The 12,917-nt window shown below is 48.2% G+C and overlaps 1 protein-coding gene across 2 annotated transcripts in view; it reads right to left on the bottom strand.

The window, feature by feature from the left end:
• camsap2a (calmodulin regulated spectrin-associated protein family, member 2a) overlaps positions 1-12,917 on the bottom strand; it is a 50,943-nt gene that overhangs the window by 31,258 nt on the left and 6,768 nt on the right. The window lies entirely within an intron of this gene.

Here is a 12,917-nt window from a genome sequence, read left to right on the forward strand (position 1 = left end):
CACGATCACGGCTACCAGCCAGCGTTGACCCAGCCTGGAGAGACGCATGCACTCCAAATCCTTGTTTAAAAAGGCTGTGTGGGTTGAAACTGCTTCATGTGTGGATAGTGATACATAAGTGTACATAAACATGACCTGCATTGATTTTACAGACTAAATCCCTGTGAGAATGTGGATCGGACCACAGGAGAACATTTGCTTTTAGCTAAATCTGGTATTTTTTTTTAAAGTGATGTATTCTCATACACAGCCTTTGTCCAAAAACCTGCATTTCTTTTCATGTGACAGTCTCCATTTCACACTATATGAGATCATCACAACGGGGTCTTCAACAAAGCAGAACACAGTGCTGCAGATTATCTGCAGAGCGTTGCCTGATTTTACCTTCTGTCTGCACAAAGTCCTAAATGTCTATTTATGTGGAGAGACAGAGAATTGTACAGTATGTTATGCTGTGTTTCTATGAACGTTTGTATGGAACAATCAAGTCTAATGCAGTCAATGTACTGTTGCCTGATGGAAGTCAATACATGTACATTTCAAATCAATCATTGCCATATTATAATGTTGTTGTTATTGTACCTTTTGGGACATTTCAAAAGTGCAGATACATATAACCACCATTTTAGAAAATGAGATCCCTGTATGAAGCTCCACACGGCGCCAAATCTGTGGCAGCATAAATTTGTTGCGGATTAAGTGCTATTATATCTTAACCAACATGTGTAATGTCAGTAATAAAGAGAGCCAGGTGAATAATGTAAGATATCTAGAGAGAGAATGATTTGTCACAAAATCCCCTGCTCGACATTGTAAAGAGAAAATGACACAGGTCTTCTCTATTAGTGTAATACGCTTACGGTGCATTTAACCAGATCAGAATATAGAGCATCCAATACTAACACGGTTTTACATCTTATGATGCATGAAAATAACAATAAAGCATACCTGTGAGGAAATGTGTGTGTATCATCTATGTATATCTATCTAATCTATCCAACACTGTACTGAGGACGTGTTGGTTTTGTGTCTCTTGCACTGAAAAAGACGTTCTTAGTTTAGTTTACTAGTTATAGCAAATATTCTTTCACAACATGTCACAAGTGGGAAAAGAAAATCTGTCTCTGGGTTTGTTATTTCTTCAGGCTGAGCTCCCGGGCACTCACTACAATCTCCCATATAGGCCAAGCCCAAAAGGGACCAAAGATGTGTTCTTACATGGGCTCCTCACCTGGGATGGATGGGCCTCAGGTAACCCGAGTAGTAGTTTAACAAAGTAGTAGTAAAACAAAGCTCAGAGGAACACGCGCGCTCCTTTCTTAACAGTAGACACAAATATTTCTTCCTACTATATTGATTGACAAGTGAACTGCCAAGGATTTTTTCCTCAAATAATCATTGGCTACTGACTTGTGTTTTATCAGCCGATAAGGAACATAAGCGTAAGCATGTTTTTTTCTCCATTGTTCAACGGTGTCTCAACAAATGTGTTCCTGTTTTCAGGTTTGACGCCTGAACCCTCGTTGTGTGGAATCAGCAGAGTTTTTTCTTTGCAGATAACATTTTTGGAATTAAAAAACAAACAAAACATATCAGCCAGTCTAACTCTAGCCAGTGCAGAAAAGAAGCTCTGGACTCAGGACATCACAAGATGTGCTCACTGCCCATCCATCCATACTGTGCCGGCGCTGGCATTGAGCGTAACATAATGGCTGTGACTTTGTCGAGGCAAAGAGACGTTCTTGGATGGGCTTCCCTTCCACCATGCTGCTTCAGTTTGCCTTTGTTCGGAAGATCAAGTGAAGAGGAAGAGTATAAGGACAGAAGGAGCTAGTTAGATGATGAGAAGTCCTTTTTTCTGGCACTCCGGTTAGCTTTCTGTACTTAACTGTAGGCAGGGTGTGTGTGTATGTGTGTGTGTGTGTGTGTGTGTGTGTCTGTGTATGCGTATCTTTGTGTGTGTCTTATAAATGCCATCTGCCTGCTCCTACGAATCCAGCATTTCAGTTTTCTCTGCCTCAGAGCGTGGCAGTGTGCTCACAGTACATGCTGCACAGACAAGCACAGACTGTGCATACGACATATGCAAGCATAAGCACCCCCACTCATGCACCCACCTACACACGCACACACGCACACACACACACACCCTGCCTACTGGAGGGTAACCATGGAAACGGATCGCCTGCCCAATAAAGGAAGCAGAAGAGAGGAAACCAGCAGCAGGAACCACATTCACCTCTATTCATCCATATGCAATACAGGAATTGACTAATCAATCTGTCAGACAGTAAAAAAGAAGCACAATGCATTACATTCTTGCTAATAGGTTACAATATTATTTATAGTTATTATCATAATAATGGCTTCATATAATAAAGTGTTAATAGAACATTATCTAAACAATGATAGTAAACATATTGTTAGGGATAATTTATATGTATTTATGCCTTTATGTTGGAAGAAAGAAATAATGGCTTTTACATTTACAGCTATTGCATTACATCATATAACATACAGGGACATCTGCTATTGACAAGTCACAACATCCTTCAGCAGTAATAATAACTAACACAAGAGGGATTTTTGGTGTTGATTAACCCTGTGTAGAGTTGTAATAGGTTATTTTGATTTGCACATGCACATAAAGATAGTCTTATGTTTTATATTAATACATAATGGAAGTATGATAATTAATAGTGAATATTGGTTAAAATAGTCTGCAGAAATATGTTGTAAAGCATGAGATTATCATAATCTATTATTGTGACTGTTGATAAATGTATGCATTATAATTGTATGATGCATGAGAATGAATGATAGTCTATTAGTTAGAGATGTTGTTAAAATTGACAGCGGAGTGGGAACCTGTGACGTTTTATACTGAAGGCAAGATGAGAGGTTTTATTCTGAAAAGAAACTCTTTGTCTTGACCGGAAGTGTGACGTTTGACCCCATGATCTTTACTATGGCCTTAAGCCAACCAAAGGTGATGTTTGTTTGACCCGACAAATTACTAACATTTAAAGGTGTTAAAGGCGTGACTGAATACTGATAAAAGGGATTTGTACTGAGGGAAACGTTCTCTTTTTACTTTTCTTTCGGCTTGAATTGACCAGACAGCTCCTTACTTCACGAGAGAAAGTGATTTAGTCTGTGGAAGTCCGTTCAACCGTCCCTCACGATCGTGAACGTATTATTTTGTCTGGTACTTTTTTGCCATTAAATATTTTTATTTTAAACCTATTGAATCTTGACTTTTCCTTAAGCCCGAGGCGTCCAGTATACACAGCTCTCTCCTTTTTCACACCGGCCACATTACTCTTTGGCATGGTCCTCAATACACAAGGCCAAATGAGTTCAAATAACTTGCTTAAAATGTATTCTGAACAATTTATACTGAAACTACATAATTAATCATTTAATGTTGTCAGGACTCAGCCAGCCGGACTCCCTCCTCAGCCCGTTCACACAGTGACACCCGGTACCTCAGAGCGCGCTGCCAGGGAGCTACGGGCTTGGAGGCGGGGACAAGCCAGGGGCGCTCCAACTCACACCTGAAGCCACTCAGCTCGTCCCACGGCTGCAGCTCGTCAGCTCGTTGTATTCGGGGGGATAAAGATCAGGACTGTCTGTGTTGACGTTGCGAGTTCGTGCCATGATGTCCGTGGACTTTCCTCCTTGTGTCGTCACTGAACTTTCCCTCGTGCCTTTGCTGACTTTTTTGTGTGGAGTATTTTCTTGGATTTTTTGGGGTTTGATGTTCGATCACCCGTGGACTAAGGGGACACTTTGAGTTTTTTGTGTTTCTTTTCTAAGTGACTTGTTGTGCTCAATAAACTACGCCGTGTGTTCGGCTAGAACTAAACCTTGCTGTTGTCGTGCGCTTGGGGTCAGAGACAAACCATAACAGTACGAACTCGCCATGACGACCCCAGCCGACACAGAGAGTGGATTGTCCAGCTCTGTTCAGGTTGCCCTTAGTAGGCAGCTGCATCTGACCAACACCCACTCTCACCAGCTGGAGGCGGCCTCCATTGCCGTGCAGAACCTCCAAGCCCAGGTCCAGCCGCTCCACGCTTCTGTGGAGATCCTGACTCGTCAGCAGGCGGCATCGGCAGACCAACAAGCCGAGATCCTGCTACAGCTGCGGGCGTTGACGATGGCCCTCACCACCCAGCCGCTGAACCAGCCTGTGAACCCGCCCCCTGTGTATCCCTCTCCGGTTAACCCTGCGGTTTCCAACCCAGTACCACGGGAGCCTAGCCTCTCCAGCCCCCGACCGTTCGAGGGTGATTTTGAGACTTGTGCCACCTTCATCATGCAGTGTGAGTTGGTTTTCGCTCACCAGCCTAGCAGGTTCACCTCTGACACCACTCGAGTCGCGTATGTGATTAACCTGCTCGCCGGCCGGGCAGCCCAGTGGGCTACTGCTTCCTGGGCCATGGGTGCCAGCTTCTGTCTCTCCTATAGGGAGTTTGTGGCAGAGCTACGTAAGGTGTTCCATCATCCAGCCAGTGGTCAGGACCCCGGTGCCCGGTTGAGCAGTATCCAACAGGGTGGTGGCAGAGTGGCGGACTACTCGGTGGAGTTCAGGTTGGCCGCTGCGGAGAGTGGGTGGAACGATCCTGCGCTTCGGGTCACCTTCCGGAGGGGGCTCAGCGAGGCGGTGAGAGACCAGCTAGCCACATGGGAGGAGTCCTCTTCCCTTGATGACCTCATCAACCTCGCCATCCGCATCGATGGACGCCTCTGTGAGAGGAGGCGGGAGCGAGTCCTCCGGGGATCCCTTCCCACCCCCCACAGACCCAGCACACAGGAGAGGACCCTCGCCGTAGCTCAACCTACTCCCCCTACTCCTGTCCTGCCCTCATCACAGACGACGACTGGCGAGGAACCCATGCAGCTGGGACGCATGCGCCTTAGCCCAACCGAACGGGAGGCCCGATTCAGGGCAGGCCTGTGTCTCTACTGTGGCCAGAAGGGACATCGCATCAGCGGCTGCCCCACCCGGCCAAAAGATTAGGCTCACCAGGACCTCGGGAGATCCTAGTGAGTCACCTTTCCTGTTCCCGTAGTCCTGCACCACCGAGCCGGCGGATTAGCGTCACCCTGGCCTGGGAGGATCAGCGGATTACAGTGGGGGCCCTCCTCGATTCTGGGGCGGATGAGTGTTTCCTGGACTCGGAGTTCGCTGCCCAGGCTAACATCCCGCTAGAAGCACTGGAGGAGCCCGTAGAGGCCTTTGCACTGGACAACCGCCATCTGGCCCGCATCACCCAGAGCACCCGTCCCATCTCCCTCACTGTGGCGGGAAACCATGTGGAGAACCGCAAGTTCTACCTGATCCAGTCCCCACTGGCCCCTGTGATCCTAGGGCACCCCTGGTTTGTACAGCATGAGCCACACATTGCCTGGTCCTCTGGGATGATACTGGAATGGAGTTCCTCCTGCCACGCCCAGTGTCTACAGGCAGCCCCCAGCCCGTTACCCCGACCAATCCCCAGTGTCCCTCCCCCGGACGTTTCCTCTATTCCTCCGGAGTACCACGATCTGGGAGAGGTTTTCAGCAAGACCCGGGCTCAGTCGCTCCCTCCACATAGGCCGTACGACTGTGCAATTGACCTCCGCCCTGGGGCTTCCCTTCCCAGCAGTCGGCTGTACAGCCTGTCTATTCCGGAGAAGGCTTCGATGGACGAGTACATATCGGAGTCAGTGGCAGCAGGGCTCATTCGGCCGTCGTCCTCCCCGGTGGCAGCGGGCTTCTTCTTCGTGAAGAAGGATGGGGGCCTCCGACCCTGTATTGACTATCGCCAACTGAACGACATAACGGTCAAGAACAAGTACCCCCTCCCCCTCATGAGTTCCACCCTTGAGCCCCTCACCCAGGCTACCATCTTCACCAAGCTGGATCTCCGGAGTGCCTACCACCTGGTTCGAATCAGGAAGGGGGACGAGTGGAAGACCGCCTTCAAGACACCCCGAGGTCACTACGAGTACCGGGTAATGCCGTTCGGCCTTACCAACGCCCCGGCGGTATTCCAGGCGCTCATGAACGACGTGCTCCGCGACATGCTGGACGAGTTTGTGGTCGTTTACCTCGACGACATCCTGGTCTTCTCCAGGACCCTCGAGGATCATGTCCAGCACGTCCGCCGGGTGCTCAAGCGTCTCCTCCTTAACCGGCTCTTCGTCAAGGCTGAGAAGTGCCGATTCCACTCAACCTCTGTCGACTACTTGGGCTTCGTTGTGGAGAAGGGTCAGACTCGGGCCGACCCCCGCAAGATCCAGGCTGTGGTGGACTGGCCGAACCCCACGTCGCGAAAGGAGTTGCAGAGCTTCCTCGGGTTTGCCAACTTCTACCGGAGGTTCATCCGGAACTACAGTGTCGTGGCGGAACCTCTCACCAGGCTGACCTCTCCCTCCCAGCCGTTCATCTGGTCCCCAGCTACCGATGCCGCGTTTCTGGCTCTCAAGAGGAGGTTCACCAGCGCCCCAGTTCTACTCCATCCCGACCCTAAGAGGCAGTTCATTGTGGAGGTGGATGCCTCGGACACCGGCTTGGGGGCGGTTCTTTCCCAACGAGCCGTGGCGGATCAGAAGGTTCATCCCTGTGCGTTCTTCTCTCGCCGGTTCCTTCCTGCTGAGGAGAACTACGACATTGGGATCCGGGAGTTGCTGGCAGTGGTAGCTGCTCTGGGGGAGTGGCGCCATTGGCTGGAGGGGGCTGAGCAGCCGTTCACCATCTGGACGGATCATAAGAACTTGACTTTCATCCGGGCGACCAAGCGTCTCAATGGTCGACAGGCTCGGTGGGCCGGCTTCCTCAGTCGGTTCGATTTTTCTCTGACCTATCGTCCCGGTTCCCGCAACATTAAGGCGGATGCCCTGTCCCGACTACACCAAGGGAGGAGCCTGACTGCTGAGGAGTCAGTTCCCATCATCCCCAAGGGCAAGGTGGTTGGCATGGTGGCCTGGGGCATCGAGACAGTCGTGAGACAGGCGTTGCGCTCCCATCCTGCTCCGAGTGGCGTGCCCCCACGCCGTCTGTTCGTTCCGGAGTCGGTCAGGTCCCGAGTGCTTCAGTGGGGACATGCTAGCCAGTTTGCCTGCCATCCTGGCGTCCACCGCACCTTCACCTTTCTGGCTCGCCGTTTCTGGTGGCCTACTATGAGGAACGAGGTAAAGGACTTTGTACTGGCCTGCCCCGTTTGTGCCCGCAGTAAGGCCTCTCACCGGGCTCCCGCAGGGCTACTGCAGCCCCTTCCAGTTCCTAGCCGTCCCTGGTCCCACGTGGCATTGGACTTTGTGTCTGGACTTCCGCCCTCCCAGGGGAAGACGGTGATACTAACGGTAGTGGACCGTTTCAGTAAAGGGGTGCACCTGGTGGCCCTCCCTAAACTCCCTTCGGCGTTGGAGACGGCGGACCTCCTGACGAGCCAAGTGTTCCGGCTTCATGGTCTCTCCCAGGACGTCGTCTCGGACAGAGGACCCCAGTTCATCTCCCAGGTATGGCGAGCATTTTACAAGGGGTTGGGCGCCTCTGTCAGTCTTTCCTCTGGTTATCACCCACAGACAAACGGACAGACTGAGAGGATGAACCAGAGCGTGGAGTCTGCGCTCCGTTGTGTGGCGGCCAGGAGACCATCCTCCTGGAGTCGGTTCCTCCCCTGGGTCGAGTACGCCATCAACTCCCTGGTCAGCTCCGCCACCGGCCTCTCCCCCTTCGAGGCGTCTCTGGGTTACCAGCCGCCGCTCTTTCCTGCTCAGCAGTCGGAAGTGGCAGTTCCCTCCGTGCAGACCCATCTGAACAGGTGTCGTCGTATCTGGGAGGTCACCAGAGCCGCCTTACTCCGAGCGGCTGAACGTGGCAGCCGAGGAGCCAACCGTCGCCGGAACCCAGCGCCCGCATACCAACTGGGGCAGAAGGTTTGGCTGTCCTCCAAGGATCTTCCCCTGCAGTCAACCGCTAAGAAGCTGGATCCCCGGTTCGTTGGACCCTTTGAGATCACAAGGGTGCTCAGTCCTGCAGCGGTGAGGCTGAGACTTCCAACCTCCATGAGGATCCATCCAGTGTTCCATGTGTCGCGAATTAAACCTGTCTCCCACAGTCCCCTGATGCCTCCTGCCCCAGTTCCACCTCCCCCTAAGATCGTAGATGGGCACCCTCAGTGGAAGGTTCGCCGACTGATGGATGTTCGCCGACGAGGACGTGGGTACCAGTTTCTGGTGGACTGGGTGGGCTATGGTCCGGAGGAACGAAGCTGGGTGTCCCGCCAGCTCATCATGGACCCAGGACTGTTGACTGACTTTTATCAGGCCCATCCCGAGAAGCCTGGCAAGTCGCCAGGTGGCTCCCGTAGAGGGGGGGGTATTGTCAGGACTCAGCCAGCCGGACTCCCTCCTCAGCCCGTTCACACAGTGACACCCGGTACCTCAGAGCGCGCTGCCAGGGAGCTACGGGCTTGGAGGCGGGGACAAGCCAGGGGCGCTCCAACTCACACCTGAAGCCACTCAGCTCGTCCCACGGCTGCAGCTCGTCAGCTCGTTGTATTCGGGGGGATAAAGATCAGGACTGTCTGTGTTGACGTTGCGAGTTCGTGCCATGATGTCCGTGGACTTTCCTCCTTGTGTCGTCACTGAACTTTCCCTCGTGCCTTTGCTGACTTTTTTGTGTGGAGTATTTTCTTGGATTTTTTGGGGTTTGATGTTCGATCACCCGTGGACTAAGGGGACACTTTGAGTTTTTTGTGTTTCTTTTCTAAGTGACTTGTTGTGCTCAATAAACTACGCCGTGTGTTCGGCTAGAACTAAACCTTGCTGTTGTCGTGCGCTTGGGGTCAGAGACAAACCATAACAAATGTACACATTAGAGATGCAGCTGCCGTTATGGTTGGATTTGAAAGCGTTCTCTAACATATATGTTAGGCTCCTCATTGGTGGAACGAGCTCCTCATTGACATCAGGACAGCAGAAAGTCCTACACCTTCTGTCGCAAACTAAAAACACATATTTTTCCTTGAATAGGGAAGGTAGCCACTTAAATGGCTCTTACTGACAGCACTTTGTAGTTTAACTTTATTGAAGAAATTGTACTTTCTCGATTCTTGTTGTTCTGAGATTTACTCATGGTTTAATGCACTTATTGTAAGTCGATTTGGATAAAAGCGTCACCTAAATGACATGTAATGTAATGTGTGAGTATAAACCCGTCTGTGTTATAGCTTTTCGGACATGCAGTCAGAGACACAGCGCCCATGTCGTCTATAAAGCCACTAAGAAACCATATAAGGTGCTATGCCTCTTACTCACAGTATCGTTCACAGTATACAGCCATGATAGAGTATGACTTAAACAGGCAGCAACATGACCTATTTAATACAGCTTTTATTAAATATTTAAGCTGAAATTCAAGGTTCGGCAGCTTGGAAGAACATCAATCCTCACTGAGACGAGGTCAAGGAAGTAGAGAGTACATCGCCAGGTTACTGCCCTGTGGCTGATCGACAGACTTTTCCCCAGGAAACTGTTTTCAGACTGACCACCAGCATTGAATTTATTAAGTAGATGATGGTCTAAACAATAGCTGTATGGATTATATTGTTGGTATTTGTTTTGTGAAATAGAGACTGTTGTTATTAATATTAATTCTAATAATATGGTTTTGTTGCTTTATTTTAAGCAAATCAACATAACTCCTGCTGCAATATCCGAAGAAAAGTCTGGATTTACCCATTTGTACTTAAAGTATAAGGGATGTGCAAAATGTCACCTAAAATCCCAAACAGTCCTACAGCTTTGCAAAAGTAATTTGAACCCAGTGAAGGAAAAGAACGTTGTGTTCCCTTTCTCATTATCATGGCAGAGGTGCCCTTGAGCAAGACAATTACCCATCAGTGCTCCAGTGGGTCTGCTCTGTAACCAGAAGATTGTGTGAACGTGAAGCAGAGTGTAGTTGCAAAAGTCTGTTTGTGTTGATAAAAAAAACATGACAAATAAAATAAGTAAAATACTAAGTGCCAACATGCTTTTTATACATTACCACCTTCTATGCGTTACGGTCGGGATGCAAGGGACCCCTGTGCACCCCTCTACACTATGCAACTAGGATCTTACCTGCACACACTCAAGATGCACTTAACGACACATTTACACGAACGTATTCTGACGCTCATGAAGGCTCAAACATACAGAATATATTTTCATTGACCATCTAGAATCCTTGGCTTTTTTTTGGCTTGATGTCATTCTCATCCCACTTAATGTCTCCGTAGCAACAGGGTTACACTTTATAACATGCCAATTAATGAAACCAAGATAATGGTCATACATTCAGTAATGTTTTTCTGCTGTTTTTTGGTGTTCAACTTGGATATTACGTTTTCTTCCTGTCCAAATCTGCACGGAAACACTTGTGTTTTGGTGAGTCTCTCAGATTTTCCATTCAATCATCACGAACAAAGCTGAATTCACTACACTGACACTTTGAAAAGAACAAAATTGGGAACTAGTATTATCAAACTTAGCAATTATAGCCTTTTGATAATTAATTTTAGCTATTATAATGCCCACAGCGGTGCTTCGTGTGGGCTGTAATGCGTAATGCTAGAATGATATTTTCAGATCCTAAGCCCCCCTCCACATCTCTCCCTCCTTCTCTGTGAGCACCACAGGTGGAGGAGAGCGTCAGCGTTACAGAATGTGTGGAGGCGACTGAGTTGGCGGTTACTGCAATCATCTTCACATGTGGGAATCCATCACATGGCTGGATGCAGAAGCATGAGTGGGCAGAATAGTGAGAGAAAGAATAAGATTAAAATGCAAAGTCAGTTGATAGCCTCGTGAAAATGTCAGTGACTGTTCTCAGTTATGACATGTGTCACACAAGACATCGTCAGCATCTAACTTTGCTGCTGACTGACCTACTAAAGTTCCCTCGAACATCCCCTGATTCTTATACCGTATGCTTAGTGCTGAGTTAAAGAAATGCTTAGCGTAAAATGCCATGAAGCAGCATTTAATGGCATTGCTGCGCTCTGATCCCGAGCAGCTTAGAACTGCAGGTAGGTGCTCAGTCTCTTGCTCTTTCCCAGTCCGCTTCAGGAGTAAAAACAGTGACGCTTTGCTTCTCGGAGAGCCTATCAAGCCCCCAATCCAGTCTCGCTAACAATTCCAGAAGAAATATTGTCTCTACTGCCCTTTAAGCAGACTCTCCACACCCCGACTGAGCTCAGCCTGGACAGCTTCCTGGACACCTTGCCAACCCTTAGTTAGATGATAAATAATAGATGATCCCCCACCAGAGCTGTCATTTCAATGTGCAGAAGGTCATCCACATGAACCGTCTATATTGTGTAACATCCTCATAGAAAACAATATTACTTAAGCTACTGCAATTAAACCTTCATCATTTATCGGATGATGACGCTGTACATTTCATGTTAAAGAGACAATTTCTTGGTAATGATGGTTAATAAAGGAATGGATGAATGCTAGAAGTGGAAGAATGAGAGCAAAGGTGTGGCAATAAAGTATGGATTTGTGAATGAAAAGATGGGAACGAAGGGAGGCCGGGGATGATGTGTGGTGGTGAAAGAGGGGGACGAGTGAAAGGAGGGATGCAGAATATAAGGATGAAAGACTGAACAATAAATGAGGGAGGACAGTGAAATGCCAGAAGCTAGTTCCACGCAGCTCACAACAACCTGCTTAGTCAAGCATACACACAAACACACACTGTGGCTTTCTGGCAAACCATTCAGTCATGAACTGTGGTGGGTTAGAATCAAGTGTAAAGCCCTTGTTCAGCTCTGGACTCGTAAATAAACTGAGTAAAAAGGAAATAAACGGGACACAGTAATACACCATAATCCCTCAGGTGCATGGCCCAAGCAGAAAACCCAGAAAACATGCACACACACATGCACATACACACAATGTGAGATGAGCTTGTACTAAATGACTTGTTGTCTTCCCAAAACAATGAGCTTGAAATGTAAATCCCCAACCAAACTTAAATACTTTTTGAATTTGCATAGAAGGGAAATTAAAACTAGCAAGACTCTACAAACAGACTGCAGGCCAACTGTGTGCTAATCGTGTCTCAATTGCAATTCACTGGAGCAGTAAAGCCTCCTATTGAGACTTTGCCCCCAAATAATGTGAATCCCTCATTCTCACTCAGCAGGATGCCTGCAAAGTCATCTCTGAAGTGAGCTTCAACACAACGAGAGAGACGCTATAAAGACAGCGAGAGTTGAGAGGTACACATGAGGTCTTTAGTCAGCTTGTACTGTTCAAATGTTGGTTTCATCCCCAGACAGGCTATACTTTTTTTGCTGCTGCTTCAAGAAATATCCCCCTGGGGATGAATAAAGTAATATCTTATCTTATCTTTCACAGTTATTGGCTATTAAGAAATAATGCGATTCACACACACACTTCTGACTTTTTTCAGACTGCTGTCTGGCGAACATTAACTGGATGGGAACATGGCTTCTTCTCCTCCCACCTCAAGCTGCAGACTATGCAGTTTAATATATTACATTGAACAGTTAAAACAGATAACATGTTTGCCATGGGTCCTAACTCATAGTATGACACACGATCCGGGGGGTAGGGACGCTCTGTCAGTCATTTTGAAGGAGACAGACACAGATGCAGCAGACTCAGATTTCATCATGTGCTCATTTTTACAATTATTCCAAAACCACATGAATGCAGCAACCAATGCCCAATCCTGCAACGTTAATGGAAGTGAACCATACAGTGAACCATACTATAATGCGTGTACAGGAAAACAGACAAACCGAGCAGAAAATGAAACCTCCTTTGCGGAGTTAATTAACTCTATAATTAACTCTATGTTGACCTAACGTTAGCAGGTGGGTTTTCTTGTTGGATATATGGTTGTTGTT

The sequence above is a fragment of the Cyclopterus lumpus genome, chromosome 4, assembly GCF_009769545.1.
Source record: "Cyclopterus lumpus isolate fCycLum1 chromosome 4, fCycLum1.pri, whole genome shotgun sequence".
NCBI classification, from domain to species: domain Eukaryota; kingdom Metazoa; phylum Chordata; class Actinopteri; order Perciformes; family Cyclopteridae; genus Cyclopterus; species Cyclopterus lumpus.